The sequence below is a fragment of the Moschus berezovskii genome, chromosome 23 (assembly GCF_049115385.1).
Source record: "Moschus berezovskii isolate FMDL1 chromosome 23, NW_MosBer_1.0, whole genome shotgun sequence".
In the NCBI taxonomy this organism is placed as follows: domain Eukaryota; kingdom Metazoa; phylum Chordata; class Mammalia; order Artiodactyla; family Moschidae; genus Moschus; species Moschus berezovskii.
This window is the reverse complement of record NC_142482.1, coordinates 59,643,098-59,654,980: the sequence shown is the minus strand read 5'-3', so window position 1 is coordinate 59,654,980 and position 11,883 is coordinate 59,643,098. Positions and strand designations below refer to the sequence as shown.

Sequence of the window (11,883 nt, the reverse complement as noted above, 5' to 3'; positions counted from 1 at the left end):
CCAAAGTATTGGAGTTTCAGCTTTAGCATCAGTCCCTCCAATTTCCTGTCTACTCCCTCCTTATTCTTTAGGGCATCAAGTAGAGTCCTTTAGGAGATTCTAGTCCTCAAAATGTACGAACTTAGAAGAATGATTTTGTTTACATTTGGGACAGAGTTTTAGAAATGAAGTTTATGCAGTGGTGGCCACAGTAATTAAAGACAGCAAACCCATGGGATAGATAAAATTTAAGACCAAAAGAGATGGATGCACTTGGCCTAAATACCTTGTCTTACCTGGGCAGTCCTCTGTGAGGACTAGAGCTTTGGAGAGTCTGCACTTTGTTTTAATAAGGGAGTTCAATTCCCTTAGATAGATTATAAGAACATGTGCATGTTAGTGAACCGAAGGCTCGTTATGCAACGCTTTCGACACAGCGCGCCACAGCCGTCTCACAGGTGCAGGAGCTCAGCCAACCATTAACCCTTCCAAGCGCTCTTGTGGACAATATCTGCGATGCCTACGGGAGCCCAGTGCCGCAGTCTCTCCGAGGCAGCAGCTACGGTCTGAGATCTGAGGTCTGGGGTCGCTGTGTGACCCAGACGTCTCCCGGGCACATGCGCCACCCCACCTTGCTCTGCTGTTGGAGATGCTCTTGGTTTGAGACTCAGAAGAATCAGAAGGTCAGCACAATAGTCTCTCTCTCCCTCCCACCCCCACCCCTCTCATCTACCAAGAAATAAAGTTTGAATGAATGAACAAGCAGAGGTGAGAATTTAGAGCAATTTCAACCTTTCCCTCTAACATCCCATATACCCCATCAAACCAAGAACTAAAGGTATGCCTCTGGCAGTGGACAGTCCAGCAGAGATGCTCAAAAGGCCTCTCCCAAGCCTCTTCTAGGTAATAGGAGACATAACAGGAGCACGCGATTCTTCCACTCACTGGGGACTGAGCTCTCATTCCTCTAACAGCTGAATGAGACTTCCTTATGTTTGTTTCGGATGTCATAGCTTTCAAAGCGGGGCTACAAGTATTTTCTTAGCTAAGACTCATAACCGACTTGTAAAGTAGGTGCTATACCTATTTATTATCTTCATTCTCCTAAAAAGGAAAGTGAATGAAGCACAGTGAAACGTATTAATTTGTTCAAAGTCAAACAGGCAGAGTGTGTCTGAGCGGGAATAATGATGAAGCAACAGGATAGTAACCACCTGTGGACTGTTTATTTTGTATTATTTTGTACTAAATTCTAAGCACCTTACATAGACTGTTAGTAACCTAATTATTAAAAGAATCCTGTAAGGAAGGTATTTGTGTGTTCGTTTTGTATCCTCCACAGGAAGTGGTTAGGTGCTTTTTGTATATAGACCATCAAGGAACTTTAGCAGACTCAATTTTTGGAAGAGATAATAGATAATCTGCTGGCTGAGTCCAAATCAATTAAACTTTAAGTAAGTGATTCAGAATTTTAAAGAACTTTATTTGAGTGGTAAACAGGAAATGGAGGGAATATTAACCTAATTCAAGAACATTAGTTTTCTAGTTTCCTGAGCTACTGCATTCAAGAATAAATATTTGCCTTAATTTTCACTTTTTTCATTTTTTATTAAATCCCTCTCTGTCAAAGGTGACCTAATCTTTACGTAGAGTCAGGTATGCCATAGTTAGTATTCTACAGGATCCGCAAAGGCTTAACAATCCTTCTTAAACAATCCTGTAATTGATACTCCACGATTTAGCATCATGTTTATAGTCCTGCAAAGTGGGAGACCTGGGTTCGATCCCTGGGTTGGGAAGGTTCCCTGGAGGAGGAGAAGGCTTCAGTGGTCTGGCCTGGAAAATTCCATGGACTCTAGAGTCCATGGGGTCACAAAAAGTCTGACACAACTCAGTGACTTTCACTTATAGTCTAAACATTATCTAATTTAAAGAGGAAACAATTTTAAAATTACTCTCATTTGACCTGGTGTCTATTATCCTAAAGGAAACCAACCTTGAATATTCATTGGAAGGACTGATGATGAAGCTGAAACTTTAATACTTTGGCCACCTGATGTGAAGAGCTGACTCATTGAAAGACCCTGATGCTGGGAAGGACTGAAGGCAGGAGGAGAAGGGGGCAACAGAGGATGAGATGGTTGGATGGCGTCACCGACTCGATGGACATGAGTCTGAGCATGCTCCGGGAGATAGCGGAGGGCAGAGAAGACTGGTGTGCTGCAGTTCGTGGGGTCACAAAGAGTCGGACATGATTTACCAACTGAACAACAATAACACCTATTATTTGCACCTTAATGTGAATAAATGTTTTGAGCATAGGCTTTGACTGGGGAGGCAAGCATAAAAATGATCTGAGAAGGGATGAGAGAGCGGGGGAAGCAGGCAGAAAGGAAGCAGGGCTCCTAACAAATTGAAGCCACACCTTTGGCTGAGCCCGTCTCGTTCACCAGGAGCGAATCAATGCACAGCCACCTTCCAGTCATTTCGCTCTTCATTCTTCCACTGCCCCCGGTTTCTCGTCCTTCCACCGACATGCACAGCCCCACAGACTCACACTCACGCACACACTTCAAACACACTTGCCCAGCTGATTCTCAGTGTGTGACGCAGTCACTCAGGGAACCCTGTGTCTAGCAGGATTCCTTCTACAATGTAATAAAAGGAAGAAACCAGCAGGCATGATGGTAGCAACGAAGCAAATCCGCTAAGAATGCAGGGGCAAGAAAAGAAAAAACAAAGTGAGTGAGTACATGCTTTATCACTGAGACGGCTTACCGGGGCCCCCGCTGGCGCTGGGCACTTAAACGCTTTAAATGCATGTTATTGTAGAAGAGTTGTAGACACTTCCTGCAGGGGGTTTGGAAGGACCCTGCGACATCAGTGCACGACCGTGGGGCACTTTTCGCAGACAATTCACATCAGGAAAAGGATGAGGAAGCAACAGGAAGTGAGCCGAGGCCGCAGGTCGGAGGTCCCTGAAAACCCGCCTTTAGTGGCTCAGCGCGGAACCGCGTCCCGCGCCCCGGGCTGACAGTGACTCTGGTTTCAGCAGGGAAACGCCTACAACGTGGGGCTCGGTGGCGTTTGGACGGTCCCTGAAACGGACTAAACGTGTGGCCCTCCAAAAGTCAGACGCTGAAATCCTAACTTCCGGAACAAGAGGGACCTTCAGGGACGGTTACGTCGTAAGGGTGAGGGCCTCACAAGTGAGACCCCAGACAGCCTGTTCGCCACTTCTACCACAGCGGAGCAGGTCCTTTCCACCGCCATGCCCAGCCATGGACTCGGCCAGCCTTTTGTCTGTGGAAAATTTTAGCCAAAGAATAAGTTTAATCAGAGAAATGAAGACATGCCGAAACAAAGGAAAGCAGTCAAAGGAGATCAAATAATAATAATGCAGTCATCATGCATCATTAAGAACATTTAGTTCCCTCTCAAGAGCTATAGATAATATTCTGAGCCATATCCTGTGAAAGTTGCTCTGTCATGTCCAGCTCTTTGCAACCCCTTGGACTATACAGTCCATGGGATTCTTCAGGCCAGAATACTGGAGTAGGTAGCCTTTCCCTTCTCCAGGGGATCTTCCCAACCCAGGAATTGAACCAGGGTCTCCTGCCTTGCGGGTGGATTCTTTATCAACTGAGCCATCACATCCCGTGAACTGTCTTATAAATCCCAAGAGCCACCCCAGGCGGAGAAGTTAACTACATGATGACCAGACTATAACCAAGATATAAGCTGTCACAGTTCCAAGAATTGTCCTCAAAGAAATGGAAACAAATCGACCCTGAAACTAAAAATTTACTGTGTCTAAAGCACTCAAGATGACGCAAGTCAGACCACTGAGGGCCAATGTGAAGATGACTGTCAGAGCCGAGTGTGCTGTTTCTGCGAGTAGCCCCCTCCTCAACCTATGAAGCTCTCAGCCCTGCCTGCGAGCGGAGGAGTCTACTTTGGAGAGATGTCTTCCCTCCCCATCTCAGCTGCCAGCATCTGAAATGAAGCTAACTTTCCTTTCTACCAACCTGGTCTGCTTATTGGCTTTGGGGCTGCGAGCAGTCGGACCCCACGACTTTTGGTACCACTATCATGGAAGGACGTGGGAGAAGACAGCCATTAGTGAGCCGGGGTGCAGACCATGACGGCACCTTGATCTTGGACGAGGCTGCAGAACTATGAGAAATAAGCGTCTGCTGATCCCGAGCCACCTGGTCTAAGGGACTTTTGGTACAGCAGCCTGAACCAACTAAGACAGTCCCTGATGAGCACCTTTCACCGGGGGAATGCTGCTGGTCACATGACCGCACACTGTGGCTGGATTTCTTTCTTAATAAGGCTTTGTTTTAGGCCATAGGATCATCATTTCTGCCAGTGGGGACAGTAGAATATCCTAGGGAGAGATGTTCCTGGGCTTTATCCCCTTCCAAGTGCGACAACTTCAGTTGGCATCTAAAGGCCCCTGGGCTGTAAGTAGTTACAAACATGCTTTCATGCTTTTCACTCCCCAGATAGAACCCCCAAAGGCCCCGGGCGATGAAATCAGTTCGCAAAGTCTCCCAGACCTAATATTAAGTAATTTGTCATCTTGCTCTTCCCCCAAGATGAAAAAAAATTCCTGGTTCCAGAGTAATCAGACTATAGATTTTTTACATTTGGGAGCCTTTCCAGAGGTGGGAGGGACCAGACTTACAACCTCCGTGCAGTGATGGCTCAGCTGTGGGTCTTGAAAGCCCCCAAACTGATGGTGAGAGGCACAGTTCTAAAATCCATTCTAAGTCTTTCCCATGCTGAGAATCTTGCCACTCATCAGGGGCAGGGCCTGACAGCCTCTGAGTACACGAGCCAAGAGCACAGGGTCATTGTCAGAAGCTCCGCATCTCATGTCCAGCCGACCGATCCTGCGAGCAACGTGCTTTGAAAATTCTGGACGTTCACACACACACTCCAAACACACATACTCTTTCTGGATTTTCACTGCAAGTCAATGACATCTTCAATGGTGCTGGGTAATTGGAAAATGGATTTAAATAGGTCTGGAAGCTTTCCAGCACCGTAGAATTTGCAAACACTGTGCAGAGTCCATAAGCAAACAGAAGTCACAAAGAAACCCTCCCCTCCGGAATTCTCGGGGATCCAGCTGGAAGAGATGTTAGTTTATTTTGAGGTAATGCCAGGAGGCCATGCAAATAAGCACAAAGCAGAGAGGAGTCGGGTGGGAGGGAACGTCACCTCCTGGTAGAGAAGAAAGACGAGTGTGATCACCCATGTGTGATGGCGAGTGTGTGCGGTGTGCAGAGCCCTCCGGCGAGGCAGCTTAGGAGAAAAGCTCTAGAGACATGAGGTTGCATCCTGGCGCTGTTGGGCACCTCATCCCAGGAGCTCCAGACTCACCTTCAAAAACCTCTGCCTCCAAGGAAGCAGGACGTCTGCTCCAAGTCATATCTGATGGTGTGTGTGTGAGAGAACATGTGTGGGTCTTCCCAGGTGTTTCAGGGGTAAAGAATCTGCCTGCCAATGCAGGAGACATGGATTCGATCCCTGGGTTGGGAAGATTCCCTAGAGGAGGAAACAGCAACCCACTCCAGTATTCTTGTCTGGAGAATCCCATGGACCGAGGAGCCTGGTGGGCTGCAGTCCATGGGGTCGCAAAGAGTCGGACACGACTGAGGAGACTTAGCACGCACGCATGCACGACCAAGTGTGTGTTTGCGTGCGGGTGTGTACCCTGCACAGATTCTCATCTACTTTGTGACGCAGGCAAACACCCCGGCTGTAATTCCACTGCCCATTCTGCTGCACAGCAGCGGTTGCCATCTCACAGAGCCCTGCACAGCCCTGCACACACAGGAGAGGTGGTGCCTCCCTCGGGGGGTTTCTGTTCTTAAAAGTGTTGAGCAAAGGCACCCTTCCTTCTCAGTCCCTTTCTGCTTTTTTTAGGTTTTAAAAAATCTTTTATGTTGGATTAACAATGTTGTGTTAGTGTCGAGTGCACAGTAATGTGATTCAGTTACACATATACACGTATCTATCATTTGTCAGATTCTTTTCACATTTAAGTTATTACAGAACATGGAGCAGCGTTTCCTGTACTACAGAGTAAGTGCTTGTTGGTGATCTAGTTCAAGTGTCGTGGTGCGTCCATTTCACTCCCAAGTTCCTAAACTGTCCCTTTCATTCACCACCACTTCTCTGCCTGGCGATGCCCCAGGAAACTCCCTGTCCACCCCTACCCACCCAGGATGCCACAGCTCACTCAGAACTCTCTGTGAAGACTCCAGAGGGTTATTTAGATCGAGTATTTTATTTTAAAACAGTTTTAGATTTACCAAAAAATTGCGAAGACCGTAGAGAGAATTCCCCTACCCATCAAGCACACATCCAGTCTTCCTCTGTTCCTGACATCCTCCATTAATATGATACAATTGTCAGAATTGGCAAACCAGTGCAGACAGGTCACTCTGAACTGAACTCCACACTTTGTCGTGGTTCCTCCGGTTTTCACCTAATGTCCTTTTCCTGGTCCAGATCCCACCCAAGCTCTCACGGGACACTCAGTTTTCACGTCTGTTTAGGCTTCTCCTGGCTGTGGCTGTTTCTCTGACGTTCTTCTTTTTTTTGTGACGGTGACAGTTTTGAGGAGCACTGGTCAGGCATTGTGTATCATGTCCCTCGACTGCGGCTCCGTGGATGTTCATCTCATGCATAGATGGATTGTGGGTGGGGCAGGAGGACCACAGAGGCCAAGCGCTTTGGTCATCACATCCTGCAGAGGGTTGTTGCTGCTCTTTAGTCTCTCAGTTGTGCCCTGCTCTTTGCGACCCTGTGGACTATAGCCATCTAGTCTCCTCTGTCTACGGGGTTATCCAGGCAATAATGCTGGAGTGGGTTCCCTTTTCCTTCTCCAGGGGAATCTTCCCCACCCAGGGATGGAACCTGTGTCTCCTGCATTGGCAGGTGGATTCGTTATCACTAAGCCACCCGGGAAGCCCTTCCTGCAAAGGGCACCCACTATCAATATAGCGTCACCTTTAATCTTGACCCTGACCACCTGACTGAGGCTGTGTCCGTTGAGTTTCTCCATTGTAAAGTAACTCTGTTTCCCTGTCCACGCTGTGCTCTTTGGGAGGAAATTTCTATCTGCAGCCCACACTAGAAGAGTGGCGAGTTCTACTCCACCTGCCAGAGGACAGGGCATCTGCTCAAATTACTAGGAATTACTCTGCGTCAGAGACGGCTCTGTTCTCCTCCATTTACTGATTCATTCAGTCATTTACACCAGTAAGAACTTTATTGATATTTGTTATATTTGGAGTGTTAAAGGCTAGAGAAAGAATGATTTGGGTTATTTTCTATATAAACACACAGAGTTGCAGCTTTGACTAGCACAGAGAACTGGAAGATATATAGTGCAAAAAACAATTACATTTCTCCCTACTAATGGCTGAGATAACAACTGCCTATGATTTTTAAAGCCCAGAGACAAGAGATCCGATCCAAGTAGCTGGTGTAGTGTTCTGAAGTCATTTTGAGGGATAAGGTATGTAAAGAGCATTCCAAATGTTAAAGGTTTCAAGCAAGGAGAAACTAAAATTTCCCTTTAAGACTAATAACAAATATGCATTCCCAATTGCCACCAGTATTTCAGTATAGTATTGGATAATTTTATTGGGAAAGGAAAGGAAATAGCTTTAAAGATTGTAAAGAAAGAGATTAAAACTGCCTTTGTTTACAGATAATATTACCTTCTATCTAGAAAGATAAATCGAATCAACAAACTTCTAATAGAAAAAGATTAAAAGTAAAAAGAGGGTTCAGCAGTTATCTGGATAGAAGATCAATCTAGAAAAATCAATAGTATTTCTCCATCCCAGTAGAGATGGACTCAAAATAAAATTAAAAATAATATTTTTCAAAATAACAAATATTATAAAGGACTTAGGAATTAACTAAATCAAGAATGCATGAGATTTCTACAGAGAAAAAATCAAAACTTTGATGAAGAACATAAAAAATTTATTTGACTAACTGAAGACATGCCATGCTATTAAATGAGCTGGCTTGATATAAAAGTATTGATTTTCCCTACATTGATCTAAAATTCAATGACATTCAATCAAAATAGTTGTCAGATATTTACAAGAAATTCATTAAACTTAATCTGGAATTTATAAAGCAGAACCAACCAATGTGTATAAAGAGACAAATCAAGTTTACATTAAAAAAAGAAGAGGGAGAACTTGGAGAACTTCCCGCATTCAAATTAAAACATACTGTTAGGTGCAGCTATAAGAAATTACCATTTTTGTAGGTCAAAATGATTAAATACTAGCAATTTTATATCCTAGTATATAAAAATCATTACGATTAAAAAAATATCGGGTCACTGTTGAACAGATTAGCAGAGCACTGAAATAGCATGGAGGGTCAGGAGCAGACCTGTCTGTATCCAGGAGCAGAATGTTTGATGAGGAGGGCAACAAAACTGATAAAGAAAGGGCAACCTGATTCAACAGAAGGAACAGAAAATTATGTGAAGAAAGTACGCAGAAAAATTCATCTCATTACATGGAGTAAAAACAATCTCTTCCCAATAACACTATACAGCAAGGTAGATGAAAGCTTACATAGGGAAGGTGAAACACTGAAGTTCATAGAGTAAAAGGTAGAAGAAATATTTTTGTGAACTAAGGGCAGGGAAGGACTAGTTTGAATAAAATAATGTATAGGTTTAAAAAATGTCAAATTAGAGTATATCAAAATTAAGAGCCTCTGTTTGATGAACACACATTGGACAAATTAATAAATACATGATAGAGTAGAAGAATAAACAATGTCTTTCAAAAACAGTGCCTAATTTCCAGAATATGAAAGGTCATCTGCCAGTCGAAAACCAAACAAAACCCCCCCAAAAAAACAAGAAAAGCCACAGCAACAAAAAACTCAAAATGAGTAAAAGATATCAGCAAGGAAGTTTTAACACAGAAAGCTCAAAAAGTTAATAATCATAGGAAGAAATGCTCAAAATAATTTGAAGTAGAGAAATACTAATTAAATCAGGCATATCAGACTGCATACAATAGGAAGTATATATAATTGCTTTTTTTTTTTTTCTAGTTTTTTTGACCTCGTGGCATGTGGGATCCTAGTTCTCCAACCAGGGCTCAAACCTGTGCCCCTGCATTGGAAGGTGAAGTCTTAGCCACTGGACTGCCAGGTAAGTCCTCATAATGCTAATTTTGATAAAAGATTTTTGAACTACAGAATCCTCATACATTGTCGGTAGGAATGTAATGTAAACCCGTGTAGCCATTCCAGAGAGCAATCTGGCTTTACTTAAGACTGCTTAGTCAAATAAAAAGTACACAAGTTCTAATACATTGAGATCCAGCAATTCCATCCCTGGGTATATATGCCCAGACTGATTTTACACAGATTCACAAATGGCCATGAGCAAATATGTTGCTGCTGCTGCTGCTGCTAAGTCACTTCAGTCGTGTCCGATTCTGTGTGACCCCATAGACGGAAGCCCACCAGGCTCCCCCGTCCCTGGGATTCTCCAGGCAAGAACACTGGAGTGGGTTGCCATTTCCTTCTCCAATGTGTGAAAGTGAAAAGTGAAGTCGATCAGTTGTGTCCGACCCTTAGCGACCCCACGGACTGCAGCCTACCAGGCTCCTCCATCCATGGGATTTTCTAGGCAATAGTACTGGAGTGGCTTGCCATTGCCTTCTCCGGAGCAAATATGTTACTATAGCTTTATTTAGACAGGGAGGTGCTGTCCACCCTGGGAGAGAATATGAAATAACATGTAGCCTCGTTAGTGGAATAGAACGTGACATCAGGAAGAAACATGTATGGCTCTGGAAAACATCAGACCTGTTGCCATGGCTGCTGTTTAATAAACAAAACCTGAGAACATCAAGCGTTATTGAGGGCATGAAGAAACTGCAGTTCCCAGCCGCTGGTAGTAACATAAAATGACACAGTGGCTGTGGGAAACAGGATGATGGTTACTCCAAAATTAAATCTAGAATTACCATATGATCTGGTAACTCTACTTCTGGATCCACATTCGAAAGAATTGAAAATGGGGACTTTAAACAGATATTTATACACCCCTGTTCGCAGCAGCATGAATCACAATAGCCAAAAGCAACCAAAACGTCCTTCAGTGGATGGATGGATAGATAAGCAATTTGTGGTATATTCGTTCAATGAAATATTATTCGGCCTTCAAGAAGAGGGACATTCTGATGCATGGGTGTACCTGGAGGCTATTGTGCTAAGTGAAATGAGTCAGTCACAAAAGGATAGACAGTAGGACCACTTAATGAAGTGTTTAGAGTGGTCAGATTCACAGAGACAAATTGTAGGATGGCTGTCACCAGGGTCTGTGGGGTGGGTGGAAAGGGGAGTCTTTACTTAGTGGGTATAGTTTCAGTATTTTGCAAGATGAACAGAATTCTGCGAGTGGATGGATGTGATGTTAGTTGGACAGTGTGGATATACTTAACGCCGTTGAACTATATGCTTAAAAGTGCTTTAGATGGTAAATACTGTGTTATGTGTATTTCACTACAATTTTTAAAAAACGTTTGATGGAAAAGTAAGAAATGGAGATTTAGACAGATAACATTTATGTGAATTTCACAACACATTCGTACAAGGGACTTCATGCAAAATGTAGAGCGGGAAGATCTTGGAGTTGCTCCCTCCAGCAAAGCAGCCATCAGACTGGTGAAACCTTTTGGAGTCCACAGTTTCAAAACTCTGGAACCCAACTGGAACCTATAACCATGAGGCGAGCTCTAGACAAAGGCTGCTGTTCTTGGGTAAGTACCATGCATGATCTAGCCATCAGTCCCCAACTGTCAGCCCCACCAAGGCTGCGGGGCTAGTGCCTTGTGCTTGAGAAAGTCTTTGATATTAATAGTATATATGTAATATTTGGGAATATATAAAAATATCTCCAAGTAGAGAGCATTTTCTTAAATTCCCCATTAAAAAATCGTTTGCTCCTTGTCGAGGAAGCTGGGAGCAGAGATGCTGGAACTGAGTATGTCAGCTCTGCTGCCAGCTGAAGATCGCTCAGGGAGGAGGACAAATCTCGACAATATTATGTCAGTGAAGGACTATGTCTCCATTTATTAAAGGGCTATTCAGCTATGCAAGCGCACACTTCTGCAGAAAAGGCACACCGCCCTTCACCACACCATTTCTCACTTGCAGGGGCTGGAGAAAGGAGGCGATAAGCTAGTCAGTCCTCAAGTCACAAAGGGATGATGCGAGGGGAGGAGCCAAGTGCCTGCCGAAATATACCTGGGAGCAGCCCACAGCCCCAGAGCTGGCCACGTGCGTGTGTCTCACTGCTGCCGCCAGGTCTCTGAAGCTTCAGCGTTCACCCCTGCCCTCCCTTGGAGCACCCTGCCTCCTGGCACCGTCCACAGGGACACAATCTCAGCTCTTCCCTCTGCCAGGATGACTTGACCATCTGCAACATATTGATTGAAACTCAAGTGGAAACTTTTGAGTCTTTTTTTTTTTTTAAAGAAAGAAAAACATCAGACACAACTGAAAAAAACTCTTAAATGCTGTTCAGTTCTCTGGGTTTGTGCCATGCTGGAGGGAACGACGTGTAGATTCTTCTTCAAAAGCTGTCAGAATATTTGCCTTCAGTATGCTCTGACTCAGCTCTCTGCAAGAAAGACATGCTGCTACAGCTGATTCATCAATAACCACCTCTGGTTCAAGAGCAGTCGCGAGTCACCTATGAGGCCACTTGACCCACTTCAAGAAGGGGGTGCTTATGGTCAGAACGGAACACACTTAACTCCCAGAGTGAGTATACCTCGAACTGTCCAGAGCAGGACAGCTGGATTTATCTTCTTAACTCTTGGGTTC

General features: G+C 44.5%; 1 long non-coding RNA gene across 3 annotated transcripts in view; it reads right to left on the bottom strand.

Annotated features, from left to right (window-relative positions):
- The window catches only part of LOC129543665 (uncharacterized), a 49,964-nt gene that overhangs the window by 25,522 nt on the left and 12,559 nt on the right, over positions 1-11,883 (bottom strand). The window lies entirely within an intron of this gene.